The 23,363-nt window shown below is 37.2% G+C and overlaps 1 non-coding gene across 1 annotated transcript; it reads right to left on the bottom strand.

Moving 5' to 3' along the window:
- Positions 1-944: 944 nt before the first annotated feature.
- On the bottom strand, positions 945-1,050 carry LOC145110508 (small nucleolar RNA R71). Its single transcript, XR_013709887.1, has one exon. It is a non-coding gene; the product is annotated as a small nucleolar RNA R71 (small nucleolar RNA).
- Between the last annotated feature and the right edge of the window lie 22,313 nt (positions 1,051-23,363).

The raw sequence follows: 23,363 nt of genomic DNA on the forward strand, positions 1-23,363 counted from the left end.
AATTACGACACTTCAAGTTTTTGGCGCCGTTGCCGGGGAACAACTATTTTAGTTTTTAATTTAATTTCTTTAGGTTAATCAATCCTTTTTGTGGGGTAAAACCTGCAAAAAGTTAATTTTTAGCATTAGTTTTTTTTTCTGAATTACTGTACTCACGATGTGAGCTCTTAAAGCTCACGACGTGAACTCAGATATTTGACGTTTTCTTCAGTTTTTGCTTTCTGTTTAATTTATCTGCTTCACCACGAGGTGGTATCATTACCAAGTCGTGGTAATCATTTAGTAGGGAATTTTAATTAGTTTTTGCTCGATTTTACGTTTTTATTTTTGTTTTTGTTGCAGTAGTATATGACCCGTAGATCAAACACACCATTGAAACTACCACTTGAAGATCCAGAGTCAACTTTTCATAAGAAGAAGGACAAGAACGTAGGAGGATCAAGGAAAATTTTAAAAAACGAGAGCACGTTCGAATTCTTTGAGAAGACTCCTACCAAAAAGGAATCCGGTTACGAGCCCGAATCAGAATCCGACAAAAGTAGTGAACCCAAAAGCGAGCCAAAAAGAATCATGACGGACATTGCTGGCATGACGATGGAGGCCTACAAGAAGAGAATACAAGAGGACACCAATCAAGGACTTGTGCAACCCGTAATTCCCGCTACTGCTACCTTCGAGCTTAAGGGACATATCCTTACCGCGCTAAAGGATATTCCATTTTCAAGAAAAGATCATGAAGATTCATACAAGTACCTCGATGAAGTCAATGACATAGCCGACTATTTCAATATTCGTAATGTACCTCGAGAGACTGTCTTGTTAAGAATGCTTCTGGTTACTTTTAAAGGAGAAGGTAAAGATTGGTTGAAGGCACTTTCACCAGGTTCAATCACCAAATGCTTGAAGAATTCCTACAACAATTTTACCCACCATCAAAAGTTTCTAAACTCAAGAAGGCTATAGAAAAATTTGAGCAACAAGTGGGGAGCCCTTGTACTAGGCTTGGGAGCGATGCAAAGGGTTAATAAGAAATTGTCCCCAAAATGATCTAAACGAGCAACAAGAAGTCTCGATCTTCTACGATGGGGTGAACGTCACGACGAGGCAACTCCTTGATTCTCAAGGACGTTTAACTAAGAAAAATTCTGCTGAAATTAAAGAATTAATCGAAGAGTTTTCAAAGCATTCACGGGAATACCACAACCCTCGTAATGATGGTACTAGGGGAATCAGGAATGGTGCTTCGGAAGATATGGCAACGGTATTGGCAATGTTAAGTAGCATGGATAAAAGAATGACCAAGATGGACCAATCCGTCCAGGCTATACGTATGGGTTGTGAAAATTGTAATGGTCTACACTTGACGAAAGATTGTCATCTAGACGAAAACGGGAATAGGAAAGCTCAAGTGTTCTACTCAAGTGGATACCGCTACGAAGAGGACTGGAGGAAGCCAAACAAGGAACATGAAATTGAATCACATAGACTGTCGAATAATAGTTCTACCCTAAATCCACAACCAAACAAGGAACATGAAATGAGGCTAAACCGATAATTCTAGGGCTATATGAACCAAATAGTATACAACTTTTAAAGCATACACTTAGCAATTAACTGAGTTGATATCAATTCCAAGCAACACATAGCATCCAGTCCTCCTAGGTTATAAGGCATCACAAAAACTAGACAATTCTATCATATGATTCTTGAAGGTATCCTTAGCACTACTTTAGCATGCAATTCACATACTTGAAATACATGGGTATGGGTATTTTGGGAACCACTTACTTGAGCTCAGATGATTGCACGTATCACACCCCTTTTTACTTAGTAAAACTCTTTTTGGAAATAAAATTTTCTTTTGAAAAGATTATATTTTCCTTAGTTTGAGTTCTGACACACCCGAAAGCGTGCCTGAATCCCTCAAACCAAGGCTCTGATACAAATTTGTAACGACCCAAAATCAGTGATCAATGTTTTGTTTTTAAAACCATTAGTTTCATTCATAAAATATCTCCAAGTCAATCACAAAATACAATATAAAAAACATCAGAGTACAATTATCCAAATAGTATGGAAATAATGAGGGGAGGATGTTGTGCCATCACGTCGGGCCCTTCCTTTTCATACCAGAAGTACCTGAAATCAAAAACATAAACTATAAGCGCAAAGCTTAGTGAGTTCCCAAAAGTACCACATACAAAAAATACAATTGGGCCTAACCCTGGGATATATTCCAAACCAATATACAATCATAGGCCAATCCTTGGGGTTTCTTTCAACCCATCATATACTCATGGGCCCAGCCTTGGGGTTTATTTCAACCCAATCATACAATAATGGGCCCAACCTTGGGGTCTATTTCAACCCAACATGAAAACATGTAAGAGTCACAAGCAGCTAGCATCATACATACACAATTTAGTAGGTCGATATTGGTGCCTTCGACCCACAAGCACAATGAGAAGACTCATCTCTAACAGAAGATAACCGAATCACACACTCGAGCTGCTGCTATCACGGCTCCTCACACTAATCAAAACCACAAGACAACCCTAATTAATAATACGGGTTTAACCTATAATTAAATTTCCAAACCATATTTTATCTTTCGTAGGGCAAAAGACCATTTTCCCCTTCCCATGCATGACCCAATAAACAAGGCCCAAAACCCATAACGACCCAAGGCCCAAAAATGGCCCAAGTGGATTTTCTGGGAGTACGACCTGCGTACTCTTGTTACGCCCGACGTACTACTTTGCTTCGGAAGGATTATGGGATAACAACCCTCTACACCCAACGTACTAAGGGTTACACTCAACATACCCTTCAGAAGTCCAAACTCTCTATTAAGGTCTTAATGCTTAAAGACCCAACGTCCAAACTTCAGATCTAATCCTAATAAACGTCTAAAATAATAAATTTACAACCTTTATGCCTTTACATGGAAAAAGGGAGTTCAGAACCAAAACCCTAACTTATATTACCATCTAAAACTCCATAACGCTTGCATGGATGAATACAAAGGACCAAGCTTGCATTTTTATGTCACCAAACACTCAAAAATGTCTGAAAGGACAGCTCAAATGGTCTGGAGTAGACCATACTCATTAGACCATGGTTTTGGGGACAAAAAGGTCATAACTTGCAACCTAAAATGATCTAGCAAGGTAAGCATGAAAATTTGAAGTTTATACCCCCTGGAGATGCACAAAGATGTGTAAATTTTGGATCCAAGAGCTTGAGTGCAACACTACTTCTCCAAAGATCTTCCTTCACCACCAATAACACCAAAAATATCACTCAAGAGCTTCAAAACTCACTCAAAAGAATTAGGGTTTCGAGATGGGGGCTAAGAGGGATGGAGGCTGGAGGAAAGGGAGGGTTTAAGGCCATATACTCCTTTAAATAGGGTCCAAACCCTAAAAATTAGGGTTTGGGACCTGTATGAGTACGCCCAATGTATGCAAAAAAATCCTCGACTTCATTTAATGAGTTACGTACGACGTACCCATAAGAGACCCCCTGCGTAAGGACTGAATTTGAAATAATTTCATAGTTAAGGTCAAAATTGAAAAGTACATGGAACATGGTTGTTACAACTCTCCCCCACTTGAATCAGACTTCGTCTTCGAAGTCTGTTTCTACAAACAAGTCTGGGTGTTCCCTCATCTCATCCTCAGGCTCCCATGTCAACTCAGAACCTTTCCGGTGCTGCCATTTCACCTTTACCAGGTTCACCACTTTGTTGTGCCGAGCCTTGGTCTTCCTGTACAGAATCATAATTGGCCTCTCCACATAGTTCAGATGCTCATCGACCTGAATATCAGCCAAAGGAATCACCGTAGAATCATCAGCTACACACTTCCGCAGCTGAGAGACATGGCAAGTTTTGTGGATCTGACTGAACTCATCAGACAAATCCAGCCGGTATGCAACCTTGCCCACCCGTGCGGTAATCCTGAAGGGACCAATAAACCGGGGGCCCAATTTGCCCCGCTTCAAAAACCGGATGACTAATAAATGTGGAATTGATCCCATAATAAGTATTTTCCAAAGAAATGTTTTTCATTGATTATTAAACTTGGAATGTCATAACCGATAGAAAACATAAGAATTAACATTACCGGCCTGACATTAACTTATTGTACTAAGGGCCTAAACTCCTTGAATCCTATAGTCGATCGTACCTTCATACTGTTTCCTATGACACAAAAAAATTGAGTGGGTCAGGTTGGGAAACCTGGTGAGCACATAGGGTTTTCAACCCGCAATATTGTAATTTTATATTTTTCAGAAAAAACAAATACTCCTAATTACCCATCCTGTTATCCTTAAACTATAATCCCTAATGCTACTCTCAAGAGACCTACCCTAAAGGATCTTAATGAGTAGACAATATTGCTTTCGGAAATCCGTAGCAATACGTGTCAACAAGGCAACCCTGAGGGGGATAGATTACCCGAATGAACAACTTTTCTTTTCCCCTAAAAAGTATAATCATTGACACCTACAAGTGACGAACCTACTAGTGTTCCATCGGACTACCTAGAATAGTCAGTGGTCGTTACCTATACTCTGTTAGATTACTGGTCCCGGTAATACAATGTGTGACCTCTCACCATTATTTTATTTTCCCCAAAACCCTTTACTACCCAATACAAATATGATAAAGTAACTTAAATTAGTAAAATCATGTTATAACACAAATATCAATACATAGATAGCAAGCACATATAGCATTTATTAGATACTTCATATCTATCTCTAAGCTGAAAGTAACTATGCACTCACTTGATAAAGTGGATGACTGGTGATTTGAGCAGAGCTTCGCCTAACACATTGACTTTTCCTCTTGATGTGACCTAGGTATTATTATTTCTAAGTCTTAGTCTGATATTCATTATGACTAATGATAGTCTAGATTCCTCAACAATCCCAATGCCTACATCAAGATCTATCAAGTAAGGAACAACTAGGTAGGATCATATCGGAGGTAGGGTTCATTTGGGATACATAGTATACTATTTAGAAATCCCACTTTAAACACCTTACTAAATCCAACCTAGACATCATTCCCGTAAGTAGATCAATTAGTATAATGATTTTGGAATCAGTGATAAACCTTAATTATAGGATCATAATAAGGACTATGACTATAATTATAAGTTACACTTAAAGCAGAGTAAGTGTAGCTCAACTTATAGAGTATTATGATGAAAAACAGGAATTATGCGGGCAAAAATCTGACTGAGAGCTTCTAATTTCTGGCTACCTGACACCAAATGGCCTCGCTAAAGTAACCGGGAACTAGGGAGTAAAGGGAGCAAGGGTTAGGAATGATCTCCAGAGAATTCGGAGGAAATATGTGAGAAAATGAGCCGAGAAAAGTAGAATTTATAGGCTGGAAACTGAAGCGCGTTGCGCACCTGCTTCCCTGTACGCTGCGCACTTGGTTGGGGGTGATGACTTGGCGTCGTCTAGGTGGTGACACGTGTTATGATCTTGTGGCATGTCAGAGGCGCGTCGCGCACCTTGTTGGCGAGTGTGCCTGCACACAATTTTTTTATAAAATTTTAAAAATTCATATCTTCTTCGTCGAGCTCCATTTTCACGCATTTTATATCTACACATAGTTATCGTCAAGATCTACAACTTTAATTTAGACTCCGCCGGCTAATTTTGACATTATTTTTAATGTTATACTCTTAACAGGCTTAGACTATTAATGTCTGTTAAAAATTTATAATTCTCTTGTCCGGCGTCCGTTCTCGACTGTCTTTATATCGACGGACTCTTACTAATGAGCTATTTAACTTTCGTTTAGATTGTTTTTCCTAACAATCGATCGATTTCAATTTCGGTTTCTGAGCCGTGTACTACTACGCTGAAACTTTGAAAAATCATAACTTCCTCTCACGAAGTCAGATTTGAACGTTCTCTATATTCCCGTTCTCGGTTTTACGACTACTACGACCTTCATTTATATTACTTGGCTAATAAGTAATCTATCAAAAATTCACTTTTTACGATATGTAGAGCCGTGTCGGTTTAATCACGAAACTTCAAAGAAGCATAACTTCTTCATATGAAGTCGGATTTCAGAGTTTTTTATGAAACATCCCAAAAATACGGTCCAAAAATTTCCTTTTAAATCATTTAAGGAAAACCATAATTCATCAACATCATAATAAAATCACAAGTCATGTATCCCCAAAAACATCATATCCAAATACTGTATCAAAATTGTTGGATTAGGTGTCTAAGCCCATAACTATAATTGGTATGTACTTGACCCGATAGTAGCATGGTCCATTTCGGGTTGCCTTCACCAGAAAAATTTGATAGATGGATATTTGAGTAAGAGGTTATTTATGATTTATTAATATATTATAAGTATAATATATTAATTTAGGAATCATATTATTTAATTAGTATTGATCAAGAATTAATTTAGAACTAATTTAGTGATCAAAAGAGACTAATTAAATTGATACATATGGATTGGGCTAATGTCCATAATTGATTTGTGATGGGTTAAGCTTATGGGTAGTCCATGAAGTATTAGTCCAAATCAAATGCATGGATCATAAGCCTATATGTGTGGATTAGGGTTCCACATGACTCTTGGATTTCTACACATATAAATATGTTATCCTAAGCCCTAAAATTGACCACTACTTGCATTCCAAGAAGAGAAGTCGATTTTGAGTCTCCTTAGCCTCTCTCATATCCATTTAGTTGTTTATTGGTGTTTGTGACTTGTTTGAGGCACAACACTTGGGGTGCTAAGTTCTCACAAGGCCAAAGTCTTACTAGCTACATAAAAAGGTAATCTTCTAACCAATTTTATGATTCATATGTTAAATTTTGTATGATAGTTTAGGCTTCATGCTTTGGATATCAATATTACATGTATAATTAGAGAAAACTTAGATCCAAAGCATTAGGGTTGTATGTACACCATAGGAATGTTAGAGTACATAAAACCCAACAGTGGTATCAGAGCCATGAGTGTTTTCTATTGTATTGATGCAATTGTGTAATTTTCAAAGTTGGAAAAACTGCATTTCGGGATTCTGTCAGGGCCAACTTGCCGAGTCCATCATTGAACTCGACGAGTTGGATGATGTTTTCCTTGAACTCGACGAGTCCATTATGGCACTCGACGAGTTGGTGCATCTGATGGCAAATTTTTTGAGTTTTTGGCATGTTGTGGATTAGGAACATTACCACAAACTGTTTTGGTTCATAAAATTCGATTTTAATGATATGGTAATGTTAATCCCCATCTAATAACATGATGTTATCAAATTTTAAGATAATTACTTGATTTGTGAAAAAACTAGTTATTTGTAAAATTTGAAGTTATCATGTAATATGAATTGTTGGGTATAAAGTTATCCATGTATGACTTTGTAGATGGTTTGACTTTTGTAGACCCACTTGCATGTGGTATAGTAGCCTTGTGACATGAGAGAGAGATAGATAGATAGATAGATAGATATATATATATATATATATATATATATATATATATATATATATATATATATAGAGAGAGAGAGAGAGACATGTAAACACCTCTATATAAGGTGGGTTCATACCACTTATAGAGGTGTGCTTGAGAGATGTAACATTGAGAGTGTTAGTGTGTGTTAATTATGTAGATTTAGATCTAGATCCTTTTTTGTAAAAACCTTTCATAATCGAATGCATCTCTTAAACACCGAAATCACCGTGTTCTTTAATTCCGCATGTCAAACCAATGTTCATAATTCACATCAATTGGTATCAGAGCGGGTCTTCGAAGATCAACATGATTTTTTGAAGAAATGGTTCTCGGTTTGGCTACATTCATCACAATTGGAGCATTTATGGTGAGTCTCTCTATGATCTCTCTAAATCTCGTTGATTTGTTCATTACGTTCTTGAATTTTTGATCGTTTTGATTCATTGGATCTAATTCGTTTCAATTCCCTTTGTTTGATCCAATTAATTTTTGTTTAGATCAAGCCCAAACAAAAACAAAATCAATAATGGTTACTATTCATCAGTTATATTTTGAGCCCAAACATCTTGTTTCGATCCGATATCTGAATACTTGAGCCCAAAATGATAATTGTTTACTATTCATTCGATTAAATTTGAGCCTAAATCGTATCTAATTGTTCTCGTTCTTCCTCAGACCGATTCACGAATTCATACTTTCACTCATCAACAATCTAGCAAACAACTTATTTCATCTGATTCGTTTTTTAAATTTTGTGATTATCGCAACTCTTATTATTCAAAGCTTCAATCACTCATGCATTCAAGCAATTTGATCTAACAATTTTTTTTGATATAAGTGGTTGAATGATCAATCAATTTCAATCGATTTGTTGATGTTCTTGATTTCGTGAATCATTCTATTCATGATTTATTCGTATCCAAATTTTTTAGATTGATATGAGTTAATCAATCTTGTTTCAACATCGGATTTGGTTATTGATTAAATTCAGTCGAGGTATTTGAAGATATTTTGAACGAGTGAATAACATTCAAGAACAGATGAATGAAGAGTCAAACAAGAAAAGTCAAAGTTTGATTCTTATGAATCCAGAACTCGAAATCGAAAGAGAATCAGATGGGTACATAATCGATTTGAGTTACATCAACTGATTTCAAGAATCGATTTGTGAATGAATTTGATTTTTGGAATTGAAATCGTAATTTTGTTCGCATCGACTTAACGTGCTGGTTCGAATACTGAAATCATTAATGGGTTCTGAGTTTGCTATTTGATTTCAATAATTTGTGGAATCGAACATTTTAAGGTCGACAGTTGATATTTAGCATCCATATTTGACTGTAATTGTGTTCGATTGTTAAAGGCAAATTTGGAATAGTCAAAGGAAAATTTCGATATGTCAAAATCAGTTCACTTTGGATAGAGATTTCGAAGACTGAGTATGTCGATGTCTTGACGGGATGAATATTGCCAAGTGATTGTTTAAAATCGAATGAGATAGTTGAGGTCGATTGTGGGTTAGAAATAAACTGGGATCGACTTGGACTTTGAACGGGAAGCCTTGGATTTCGATTTTGAATGTCGATGGTCGATACTTGTGTATCGATGTTGTTAGTCGACTGGAACAAGATGATCTGGGGACGGAAATTTCGAATGTATGGGTTATAATCGACACTCGCTGAGTTTGTGTTGATATTGGTGGATGGTTGATGTCGATTGTTGATTGTAAGATCGATTGTTGATTTGGATGAGTCACAAAAAGGAGTCGTTGTTGATGAAAAACGAAGACAGTTGAATTTGGGGTTCAAATCATGGATTGGAGTCGGAGTCGTTATCATGATTTCGAAGAATTGGAGTTTTGTTGTTTGAATATCGAATGGGAGAGATTTTGATTCGAAGGTTTAGAGTCAATGGTACCTACACGAGTTTGGGATTGATAAAAGAACGAAGATTTTGAGAACGAAGATTTTGAGTCGATGGTTCACTGGGTAACGAATAAAAATATAATTGAATATTTCGAAAGTGATCCTTTAAGTTTCGAAGTTTTGCCAGTTGGTACACACTTTCGAAATGAGGATAAATATTCGACATTTTGGAAGAAAATGGAATATTTCGAAATTGGTCTTTAATGTTTCGAAAGATTGACAGTTTACACCCATTTTTGAAATAAGGACCAAATTTTTGAAAGTTTGAAGAATTGTGCAGTTGTTTCGAAGTTGTTCCTGCAGTTTCGGAGATTTGGCAGAATTCACCCAACTTTGACATTGGGTTGAAATTCTGAGAAATGGAATAATTTTCGAATCAGGCCCCTGCAGTTAATGCGAATTGACGCTTTCTACCCAGTTTCAGAAATGGGGAAGAGTTTCACATTTTTGGCTGTTTTGGGCGCACTAGATCACTGCAGAATTTTGAAATTGACAATTTCTACCCAATTTTGAGAAATTTTGTCAAAGGCGGTTCGTGAACGAAGCTAAAAATTGAAGATTTTTTGGATTTTCCGGATTGAAGCAAAATGTTTATGGCATGTGTTAAGGGGGAGTTTTAGATAGAAAAATTCCGAATTGAGCACTTTCTCATTCCTTTTTTGTTTTATAATCATTTTGCGATTATAAAAAGGGGGAGAAATTTATATGGAAATTCGAAAGTTGAATTTTTCATATTACATGGACTTGAAGACCGAAGTGACCTCGAGTATTTGAAGTTTATGAAATGATTTGATTGGAGATTCGGAAGTGATTTAGGTTCATGATGGGTTTGGACTTATTGAAGATTTTTGGGGTGTGCTTTTATGCTCAACTTTAGGGTGATTATTTGGAGATTGAGAAACTCCTAATTATCCGTTGGTGCTCGGTTTGTATGGTCTCACATTCTAGAACCCGGATTGAAAAATCATTAAAGAATTGAAGATTTGAAGTTCATCTCTACATGTGTCACGTTTGAGGCTCGATTCGCGTAGTTGCATGATTTTGGAAGATTTGAAGCGGGTCATCCATTCCTAACTTTGAGGGGGAGAATGTTGGGTACAAAGTTATCCATGTATGACTTTGTAAATGGTTTGACTTTTGTAGACCCACTTGCATGTGGTAAAGTAGCCTTGTGACGTGATATATATATATATATATATATATATATATATATATATATATATATATATATATATATATATATATAGAGAGAGAGAGAGAGAGAGAGAGAGAAGAGAGATAGAGAGAGACATGTAAACACCTCTATATAAGGTGGGTTTATACCACTTATAGAGGTGTGCTTGAGAGATGTAACATTGAGAGTGTTAGTGTTTGTTAATTATGTAGATTTAGATCTAGATCCTTTTTGTAAACACCTTTCATAATTGAATGCATCTCTTAAACACCGAAATCACCGTGTTCTTTGTGTGTTCTTTAATTCCGCATGTCAAACCAATGTTCATAATTCACATCATGAATCAAATTAGGTCAAGTTAGTAAATAATCATCATATGATAATTGGATTAGTTAATTTGATCTAGAAGTGTTTCTTGAAGAGTTCCATAACTTGTCCTCAAGTTATGGAATGTGAAAAGTCATCATTCATGAAACATTAATTCTTATAAGTTATGAAATTCCAAAGGTCTTGTAAAGTTCATAACTTGTCCTCAAGTTGTGGAATTGGAAAAGTCTCATCAATGAAACCATAATTCTATAAGTTATGGAAATCAAAGGTTTTGACAAGTTACAGAACTTGCCCTCAAGTTTTGGAACTTGAAAAGTTACTTTTATGAAACTTTAATTACAAATCCTAGAACTTTAAAAGTTTAAAATTCAACCCTATACTATTATAATATTAAAGTTTAATACTGATATATATGTATGAGACAAGTCAGTCTTACCGTTAGTAGGCCTCATTCACGAAGCCGTTCTATAAGGGGGTATAAGGTTACTGCGTATAAATGGTGGTTTAATGGGTGTCCACTCTCACCCACCGCTTCCTTGAATGGTGGAGGGTCGTTAGCCGAACGGGTATGATAGGTCATTAATTCTCATTAATAAGTACAATGAAATTATAAAGTAACTAAACTTTTATAAATTCCCAATCTTAGTTACTTCAGGAAAAATGTGAAAAAGGTGCTATTCCATGAAATTTGCACTTTGCACCTTGTTAAGTCGTTAGTGGAGCGTGTGTGGTTAACCGATACACTAATTTGGGACTGACAATGTGTGGCAAAGGGTAGCTTGGTGTTAATCATGGATCAATAGAACGTATGTGGTTAACCACCGCATTGATTAGGTGATTGGTAACATTGAGAGTACCAAGCTAATTTGCATGGTTATTCACACCTTGTTTGTGATCCTCGGTATCCCAGTCACAAACTTGAAGGACACAATCGAGATTTAAACATGCCATTGAAAAGTTCAATGTATCTCAAAAGAATCTAGGAATTTCAATTCATTTAAAACTTAATAATCTATTTCGTTTTTCATGGTGGAAATTGGTAAATCGTCATTTACCTACCTTCAAATATTTTGCAATTGGATTACGACATCCCTCTTCTGAATTATAAAATATTGTGTTGGGTCCTAGCCTTAATATTTCATTTGGGTGCTATATTAAGGATCATTATCTAATCTAAACTTTGTCTTTCTTTTCAGATGTCTTCCAACACTGCTTCAAACCCAAACCCTTTCGGCTCTTTCTCCCTCATGAACTTATGTGGGAGGGTCATCTTCGATGGAACGAATTTCAATGATTGGATTTGAAGCATCCGAATGGCCATTCGCTATGAGGACAAATAATATATCCTAGATAAAGAGCTGAAGGAGATTGATGAATCTACAGCTACTCCCGAACATATTGCTGAATACAAGGCCCATGAGAGGGACGCGACCAAAGTGTCGTGTATTATGATTGCTACCATGACTGCTGAGCTGCAGAAGTCCTATGAGGACTTTTGGCCTTATGAAATGCAACAAGACTTGATGGAAAGGTACCATCAAAGTGCTGGGTAGGAAAGGTATGAAATCATAGCCTCCATGATTACTACCAAAATGAATGATGGAGAGTCTATCATGACCCACATGCAGAAGATGCAAAGTTTTGTGGACCGCTTGTTGAAGTTGAATGTCAACTTCGATGAAGAGTTGGCCATAAACATCATTTTACACTCTTTGCCTCCATGTTATGATCAATTTTGTATGACCTATCATATGAACAAGGAGGAGGTCACTCTAAGCAAGCTTCAAGGCCTTTTAAGGACTGCTGAAAGTAGTCTTAAAGGAAAATTTGTTGTTTCTACTCCTGCTGATACTGCCCTTGTCTTGGGAATTGAACATGGGAAGGGAAAGAAGAGGAAAGCTTCCTCTAAGAGCCACAATGGAAAGTCCCATGTTGGATCCTCTTCTAGTGGGTCCAAAGGTGGTCCTGCTACACCCTCCTCAAACCCAAAAGAAGCAGAGTGCTTCCATTGTCGTGAAAAAGGGAACTGGAAGCAAAGCTGCCCCAAATGCTTGCAGTACATAAAGGATGGGAAGATCAAACCCTCCTTCGTGGGTATTTATACTATTCTGTCTAATAACTCATCACATGCTAATTCTTGGGTCCTTGATACAGGATGTGCTTTACATATTTGTTCTGGTTTGCACGGTCTAAAAAGAAGTAGGGATGTGGAGCACGGGAAGATGAACTTAATGATGGGGAATATGGGAAAGTCACCTGTCACCAAAATTGGAGTTTACACTTTATTTCTTAGTAGTGGGTTAAATTTAGAACTGAATAATTGTTGCTACTCGTCTGGCATGGCGAGAAATATTATTTCCTTTCATAGTTTGTATAAATAAGGTTTTACATTTTCTTTTAATAATGAAATTGGTAGTATTAATGCTTATTATAATGGTGTATTTTATTTTGAAGCATTACATTGTAATGGTATATATGAAACTGTGATGGTTGCAGATAACTTAGGAAATAATGTGTTGCTTATCGATTCGTCCAATAGTTTGGATAAAGCATGCTTATGGCATTTTCGTCTTGGACATGTTAATAAGAAGCACATAGCCCAACTCCAAAAGGATGGAGTATTGGAGTCATTTGACTTAAAGTCGAATGACACTTGTGAATCTTGTTTGCTTGGAAAGATGACCAAGTCACCCTTCACTGGTTCATGTGAAAGGGGTGAGGGTTTGTTGGATCTCATACAGACAGATATGTGTGGACCCTTCAGAACCACCACAAGGGGTGCTAACCGCTTTTATGTGACTTTTAATGATGATTATAGTAGATATGGGTATGTCTACTTAATCAAGCATAATTCAGAAACCTTTGAAAAGTTCAAAGAGTTTAAGCAATAAGTGGAGAATCAATTGGGCAGGAAGATAAATATGCTTCGATCCCATCGTGGATGAGAGTATCTTAGTATCGAGTTCCACGACTATCTTACGGAGTGTGGAATTGTTTCACAATCGACGCCACCTAGGACACCACAGCTTAATGGTGTGGCTGAGAGGCGCAATCGAACCTTGCTGGACATTGTTCATTCCATGATGAGTCGAGCTTCGTTACCTATCTCATTCTGGGGGTATGCCTTAGAGACTACCGCCCATATCCTTAATCTGGTCCCAACTAAAAAGGTTTTCAAAACACCTCACGAGATGTGGATAGGGAAGGTTACCTCGTTAACACACATCAAGGTTTGGGGTTGCGAGACTTTTGTGAGAAAAGAAACTCACGACAAGCTCGAACCTCGTAATTAGCGATGCATTTTCATCGGCTACCCACATAAATCCTTTGGATATCTCTTCAATAGTTCGAGTGACAATGTTGACTTTGTTGCGAGGACATGAGTCTTTCGCGAGAGAGAACTCATATGCCAAGAGGACATTGGGAGGCAAATTGATCTTGAAGAGCTTCAAGGGTTAAGCGATGAAGGAACCTCAAACACTAGCGCTCAACCCGAGGAGGAAACTCCTGTTGAACCGATTGATGAGTCCTTACCTCTGAGGCGTTCCAGTAGTGTTAGACAGACACCTGAGTTTTATCGTTTCCATATTACTTCTGAGGGTGATACATTTATCAGTGATAGTACAATGGTAAACTTGGATGAACCTAACAACTACAAGGAAGCCATGGCAGGCCCTGAGTCTGCGAAATGGAAAGAGGCTATGGACAACGAGATTCCGTCCATATATGACAATCAATTTTGGAACTTGGTTTACAATGTACCAGGCCGTAAGACAGTTGGGTGCAAATGGATATTCAAGAAGAAGACCGACATGGATGGGAAAGTACACACATATAAGGCACGATTGGTTGCGAAGGGCTTTACTCACACTCATGGAGTTGACTATGATGAGACCTTCTCACCAGTGGCTAAGATTAAATCTATAAGGGTTATGCTAGCTATAGCTGCATTTCATGATTATAAAATATGGCAGATGGATGTCAAAACCGCTTTCCTTAATGGGAAGTTGGCTGAAGAAGTTTACATGAATCAGTCAGAGGTTTTTGTCAATGCAAAGTATCCTAATAGAGTGTGTAAGCTTGAGAAATCCATTTATGGATTGAAACAAGCATCTCGCAGATGGAATCTTTGTTTCGATGAGAAAGTCAAAGAGTTTGGATTTTCAAGAAGCGAGGATGAGTCCTGTGTATATGTCAAAGCTAGTGGGAGTACAGTTAGCTTTCTCGTGTTGTATGTGGATGACATACTGCTCATAGGAAACGACATTCCAACCTTGCAGGAGGTGAAGTCCTGGCTTGGGAAGTGTTTCGCGATGAAGGATCTCAGAGAAGTTGCTTACATTCTAGGGATAAGGATATTGTGAAACAGGAGTAAAAGACTAATATGACTTAGTCAAAGCACCTACTTGGCTAAGGTGTTGAAACGTTTCAGCATGGAGATGTCCAAGAGAGGAGTGTCACACCCGCAAACCGGAACGGTGGAAATGTTCGGGGGCGGAGGACGTCATATATAGTATCACAACAATTGAATAATAGTAATTAAAGCAACAAAAACCATTGTATTAAAACATAGTATTTACATTGTGTTCAAAACATTACTTGTTTAACATTGAACTATCGCAAAAGATAATACGTAAAGCTACCATGCTCCGTCTTCGGAACGCCCGAGAGGGTACCTGTCTACTAATTTTCCAGAGAATACAAGTGGTTTGAAAAACTGTCAACATTTAAGTTGGTGAGTTCATAAGCATTTTGTTTTGGAAAGTTTGTTCTTTGTTCTTTGAAAATGTTAATGTTTTCTTCCAGAAAATCCTATATTTTCTGATGTGATGAATTATAAATTAAAATGACGTGTAAATAAATGTGAATCTTTTGTAAATAGGTTCGTAGTTTCTCCTGCTCTACTGTAAATCATTGTTTTCGATCAGTAATCATCTTGTATTTTCAGAAAGTTAGATTGCAAACTGTTTACTTGTAAAATAATGAAATTGATCCTGGAAAATCCTTTATTTTCCATAATAATCGAGTTGAAATGTTAAACGTTCCAAGACCGAAAGGTTCAAGAATAACTACCATACTTAGTTTATTTGAGAAGTAGCCTTAACCCTAAGACCAAAGTGTTTGCATATTGGTGTGCGTTAAGTTCGTATACTTGTTGTTTTTTTCCTTGATAAAACTGCTTTGAAAGAGCTAAGTGAAGTTTGTTTATATATAGTCACACACTAATCGTACTACTTATACCAAATTGTGAGTCCTTAATACCATACTAATACGAATGATGGCCTGACACGACGTTCTTCAGGCGTCGGAATTGTTAATGACATTTGTCACCCCAGGCCTGCCGGCCTAACTTTACTAACAGTTAAGGTGCGAGATTGTCAGTCCCGTATAGATCTATACACAAAATCACACTCTCCCTCCAGGAGACTCTGGTTATTAAGGTCAAGACTTTTGTTGGCACTTAAATAAGTACTTGAAGAGGTTATATCACAAAGCTATATTGACGATTAAGTGTAGGACAAAGAAAATCCTTTTTGTAAACAACATGTAACTTTGCAAAATAGTCCGTTTGTTCCATAAACTATACCTAATATAGTTTATAAGTTTGTTTTCCATGTTAAAATCTAGACTTGTAAAATAGTTGCCTTTGTTGTAAAAACTGCTACGAACTAAGATATTTGTAATTTAACCGTAATAATTTTTGGCGTATCTAGAAATTTTCACGTTCAAATGCATGTTATCGGTAAGAAAATATAATAGGTAATTTATATTTTTAAGAACAAGATTACTTGTGTTTTACTTGTATTCCCCCCCTTAAAAACATTGAAAAGCTTGGAAAATACGGGGGTATGAACTCACCTCTAGTATGTGTTTGTGTAAGGATGATGATGCTGTAGAGATGATCCTTGGGTTGACGTACGCTGAATTAACAATATCCTAATAATATGTAAACACGTAATTTTATTTAAATTAGTTAAACCATTAATTAAAGTGTTAGACAACACTTGATTTATGTGAAGAATTTCTTGTAAGTATTACCGAAAATGGAATGAAGTGTTGAGGAGGGTTTTCGGTCAAGGCTCCACCGAAAATGGTAGGACTCATACATGGTCATCTATCATCACCTCGTGTATATAAGTCGTATATATTTAAGATTGATAAGACGGTCGTATGTGTGACTCTGCCATGAGTCCACAACCATACAAGGAACAAGAGACAGGGCGGAAACACACATCTTATGTCCGTAGAATCTTAATTATGTACCACCCTCGCGTATACACTTAGTAGTGATAGGTGATCCGTATTTGTCCCTAGCCTCTACGCTTGAACTTGACCTGCTGTACGAGTGGTGTTCCCGAAAGGTCTTCTGGGGATACTCCGGGAAGGTTAGGGAAGGTGTGGTACTCCTCGCATGAGTACTTCAGAGGTTTAAAGCGAAAGACGATTCCGAGGTTCGTATCTGGTTTGTCATTATGAGTGACGAGGGTTATGTTATTCGGTCGGTTAAGATGAAGGGTCTTTTCGTAGCACGGAAATTGGTATGGTGAGGACCAAGCCAATTCAATTTTAATGACAACGTCGGAACTTCTTATAGTAACGGGTGTTAAATCGATTAGGAAGAAGTTTTTGTTAGAGTGACAGTGCATTCTATGTGTACGTTCCTAGTGCTTTCAGTTTTATCCTTGTTATTATTATTGTGACCATTTTGTACCGCGTTAAGTAAATACAAGGAGTAAGAGTGTTCTGATGGATAGTGATGATACTTCATGCTATGACTCCCACTTAGTCTGTCTATGATCGCTTGGTGTCTACAAGTCATATATAATTAAGCCTGAGAAGACAGTCGACTGACTGATTCTGCCCTAAGTCCACAACTCGACAAGGAACAGGAAATAAGGCGGAATCACACACTCTAAGTCTGAAATCTTAATTATATATGACCCAAATGTTTACACTAGGCCATCACAGCTTACCTGTAGGGTACTTAGTTTTCGTGTAAGTGATGTGCTTTGATCGGATGAGGAAGGAATTTGATTACTTTTTAATTGATACTAGACTTAGTAAAAATTTAAGCTGTAAGTATTATTGTGTAGAGACGCACCAATTTCCCAGGAGTGCTCCTCGTTGTTTCGACATGTCTTAACGTTAAACTCCTCCCGCTCCTCCATCGTTCCTCTCTGTTGGACAATCTCTCTTGAAATGCCCAGTTTCACCACATGCATGGGATATTTGGCTCGTACCAGCATTGGTAGTGGAAGTGATGTGTTGGGCCAGAGTTCTACAGACACAGGCAATGTGCCCCCTTCTTATTGCACCTATTACAATGCAACTCTCTGCAGACTCCATGGTGATGGTAGTAGCACTTGCGGCATTGTGGGAGATTTCCATAGTATGGTTGGTAGTAGAGTCAGTGGGGGTAGGGACTGCTACAGCTAGTTGCCTTTTGGTAGGCCCTTGAGTTGAACTACCCCCTTTTTCGATCTTGATCTTTCATTTCATGTTTTCAGGTTTGGGGTTTGGGGTTTCCTTGTAGGTAGGCACTCGTTGGGTTCCTTGGTTATCACTGTGGTTGGAATTGACGACACTATTTCCATTATCATTTGTGTTGTTCGCATTGAGATGTGCCATGACGGCTGACACGGCGGCTGTGACCGCAGCTTGAAAAGTAGCATAATCTATCTATAGGATTGGTGTTTTGCCGGTTTGCTGTTTACTTCCTTTTGAAGGTATGATTCTGTTGCATGGTGAGAAACGAGCTTGTGAGTAACCATGGTTGTTGTTAGTCGCATTCTTACTATTTTTATATAAATATAAATTTTACATTTTGTTGTACGATTCTCAATGTTTCGTCCCGCATCTCTATGATGCATTTATGGCAACAGGTAGAAATAGGTATCTACAAGTGCTAAGTTTGCCCATCCTAGTAGTACTCTCTCTTAAGCATGCCTAACAACAGAGTTCTGATGGGATCTGGTGCATTAGTGATGGTATGATTGCACCCCATAAGTCTACGGAGGGGTATCGTTCTACTATATGGTTTAAAAGGTGAAACGGTGGCAAGTATTTAGTAGTGGCTATAAGTCGAGTGTTATTTGAATCGAAGTTATCTTAGTTCTGAGTGTATCATGTTCCGACTTTTGAAGAGTTCTGAAAATAATTCATAACATAGGTCTACATATAATAGACTTATGAATTTTTAATAGTAACCACCTTTTAAGTGAAGTTCTGTGACCCGGTTTACTGTTACTAGTTGTTACTGAAGTGGCGATAAGTCTAGCACATAATGTGAGTAGCGTAATCACTGACTCACTAGGTTATATTAATTGGTTAGTTATTAGTGTGACGCATACAGTGCTCTACCACCTCGCACGCCTCGTGAGTGGTTTCCTCTGTTCTCTGTCCTAGTTATGATAGTCCTGGTTTCAGCCGTGGGAATTTGTTGTCTCTGGACTTTCCTATGGTGTTCTTATTCTCCGTAGGTGTGTTGAATCCTTGCTATGTCATGCTTCAGGTTTTGTCACTGGATTCCATTACTTCATAATGAAGAATCTGAACCCGAATGTCCCAGTGAGTTTCGCATGTATGTTTCTGATAGGGTAAGGGTCCCCAATAATTTTTCTAGTTCCTTACTACTCGTCTTATCCCTTCTCGGAATTCTCCTTATGAATCCGTTCTTGTTCTTCCTTGACTCCCCTGTTGGCTGTTGTAGTGAAGTGGCTATATCTGTCTAGGTTGTTCGTGCGAGAATGGAAATGTCTAAAGGATCTATGAGATTAGGTAAAAAAATTATTTCTAAAGAAAATTTTATGGTGATCCTTACCGGGTCCTCCTATAATCACGCAATGTATGCAAGTTGTATATAACTTAAGATCGAATAGAACTTCGAATAAGTGACCCTACTCTAAGACCACAACCAAACAAGGAACAAGTAGTAGAGCGAAGATCACAAATTCTAAGTCTATAAGATCCCAATTATATATAACCCTGGAAGCATACATTTCACAATTATAGACCTGCCAGCAAGGGTATTTTAGTTTTCCATAAGTTAGTTATAATGCCCATAATACTCTTATAGTATTTTAATTTGTATGATTGATTCTAAAGTTTCTTGGTATATGAACTTGGTAAGTTTTTAGACTTGTTGTCATCTTATATTATCATAAAATACTCCTATAGTATTTTAAACATTTATGTTTGGTTCTAGTATTCCTTTGTATATATGGTTGGTAACTTTTAGACTCGTTGCAACACCACTATCACTCCCAAACACATGTTGGTCATATCTCAAATAAATATAGTTGATCAGACTATATTTATCCCAGTTATGATTACATAACTGCCTAGGTTTAACTGTAGTGTCCAACATCTAAATACTCCTGTTTTGTTCTTCTTGTGATACTTTTTCTAGTATGTATGCTTGTTCGTATACTTCTCGTAAAATACTTATATTTTAAAAGTATACTTTTAGTCAGAGCACTTCGGCCCCATTGTATTTATAGTTGTATATCTTTTAGAGGTTGATATACTGAGTTCACTATAAACAATGCTCTGATACCAATCTGTCACACCCCTAAACCGGAACGACGAAAATGTTCGGAGGCGGAGGACGTTATGTATAGTATCACAACAATTGAATAATAGTAATCAAAGCAACAAAAACCATTGTATTAAAACATAGTATTTACATTGTGTGCAAAACCTTACTTGTTTAACATTGAACTATCACAAAAGATAATACATAAAGCTACCATGCTCCGTCTACGAAACGCCCGAGAGGGTACCTGTCTACTAATTTTCCTGAGAATACAAGTGGTTTGAAAAAGTGTCAACATTAAAGTTTGTGAGTTCATAAGCATTTTGTTTTGGAAAGTATGTTCTTTGTTATTTGAAAATGTTAATGTTTTCTTCCAGAAAGTCCTATATTTTCTGATGTGATGAATTATAAATGAGAATGACTTGTAAATAAATGTGAATCTTTTGTAAATAGGTTCGTAGTTGCACCTGCTCTAATGTAAATCATTGTTTTCGATCAGTAATCATCTTGTGTTTTTAGAAAGTTAGATTGCAAACTGTTTACTTGTAAAATAATGATATTGATCCTGGAAAATCCTATATTTTCCATAATAATCGAGTTGAAATGTTAAACGTTCCAAGACCGAAAGGTTCAAGAATAACTACCATACTTAGTTTATTTGAGAAGTAGCCTTAACCCTAAGACCAAAGTGTTTGTATATTGGTGTGCGTTAAGTTCGTATATTTGTTGTTTTGTTCCTTGATAAAACTGCGCTGAAAGAACTAGTGAAGTTTGTTTATATATAGTCACACACTAATCGTACTACTGACACCAAATTGTGAGTCCTCATAACCATACTAATACGACTGATGGCCTGACACGACGTTCTTTAGGCGTTGAAATCGTTAATGACATTTGTCACCCTAGGCTTTCCGGCCTAACTGTAGCTAACAGTTAAGGTGCGAGATTGTCAGTCCCGTATAGATCTATACACAAACTCACGCTCTCCCTCAAGGAGACTCTGGTTATTAAGGCCGGGACTTTTGTTGGCACTTAAATAAGTACTTGAAGACGTTATCTCACAAAGCTATATCGACGATTAAGTGTAGGACAAAGAAAATCCTTTTTGTAAACAACATGTAACTTTGCAAAATAGTACGTTTTTTCCATAAACTATACCTAATATAGTTTATAAGTTTGTTTTCAGTGTTAAAATCTGAACTTGTAAAATAGTTGCCTTTGTTGTAAAAACTGCTACGACTTAAGATATTTTGTAGTTTAACCGTAATAATGTTTGGCGTATCTAGAAATTTTCACGTTCAAATGCATGTTATCGGTAAGAAAATATAACAAATAATTTATATTTTTAAGCACAAGATTACTTGTGTTTTACTTGTATTCCCCCCCTTAAAAACATTGAAAAGCTTGGAAAATACGGGGTATGAACTCACCTCTATTATGTGTTTGTGTAAGGATGATGGCGCTGTAGAGATGATCCTTGGGTTGACGTACGCGGAATTAACGATATCCTAATAATATGTAAACATGTAATTGTATTTAAATTACCGAAACCATTAATTAAAGTGTTAGACAACACTTGATTTATGTGAAGAATTTCTTGTAAGTATTACCAAAAATGGAATGAAGTGTTGAGGAGGGTTTTCGGTCAAGGCTCCACCGAAATCAATTTTCGGTCTTGGAGAGTTTTCGGCCGAAAACGAGTTCTAGGTCCAGAGATTTCGGCAACATGAAGATTTGAAGGCTGTTCTTGGTGTTCTTGGTGAAAAATATGAAGATTCGAAGGATTGTTCTTGAAGGTATGAATGTTCTTGGATGATACTTGATAGAGAAAAAAGAGTGTTTTCGAGTGAAAAAGTGAGAAATAGCCTAAGTTTTCGGATGGAACATATATATCCGGTTGAGTTTTCGGCCGGAAAGAGGGTTCTCAGCCGAAATCATGTTTTCTGTCCGAGGGTTTGCGGTCCGAGGGTTCTCGGCCGAAAAGGGAGTTTTCGATCCGAGGCTTCTTGGTTCCGAAGAGGGAAAAATGTTGATTTTCGAGTGTGTTTTGATCCGAAAATTTATATAAACATTATTTATATAATTTAATTTATTTTCTAATCCTTACGAATTAAAATAAATAAATAAAATTCGAAATTTTATTTAACGGGTTTGACTTTTGTTGACTTGAAAATAACGGGTTGTTATATTATCCCCCCGATAGAGGGAATTTCGTCCCGAAATTCTTTCTATATAGTGGTTATTCTTTGAACTTGGGAAAGAGGTGGGTATTTCGGTTCCATTTGATACTCTCGTTTCCATGTGAATTTAAGTATTCTCTTGGTGTTCCAACGGACCTTTATTATTAGTATGTGACTTTGTTTTTGTTTATTCTGAAAGTTTGTTTAGGGATGGTAATTTGTACTTAAGACGAGGAATGGTGTGGGTTTGGTTTACTTGTCTTTATTTTCTTGAATGGTAGCATGTCTACTTGTAGTCTTGGGCAGCCTTGTCTTGAAGTTCATGGTAGGACTCATACATGGTCATCTATCATCACCTCGTGTATATAAGTCGTATATAATTAATATTGATAAGACAGTCGGATGTGTGACTCTGCCATGAGTCCACAACCAGACAAGGAACAGGAGACAGGGCGGAAACACACATCTTATGTCCACAGAATCTTAATTATGTACCACCCTCGCGTATACACTTAGTAGTGATAGGTGAACCGTATTTGTCCCTAGCCTCTATGCTTGAACTTGACTTGCTGTACGAGTGGTGTTCCCGAAAGGTCTGCTGGAGATACTCCAGGAAGGTTAGGGAAAGTGTGGTACTCCTCGCATGAGTACTTCGGAGGTTTGAAGTGAAATATGATTCCGAGGTTCGTATCTGGTTTGTCATTAT

The sequence above is a fragment of the Lactuca virosa genome, chromosome 4 (assembly GCF_052849685.1).
Source record: "Lactuca virosa cultivar CGN04683 chromosome 4, Lactuca_virosa_CGN04683_v6, whole genome shotgun sequence".
NCBI lineage: Eukaryota > Viridiplantae > Streptophyta > Magnoliopsida > Asterales > Asteraceae > Lactuca > Lactuca virosa.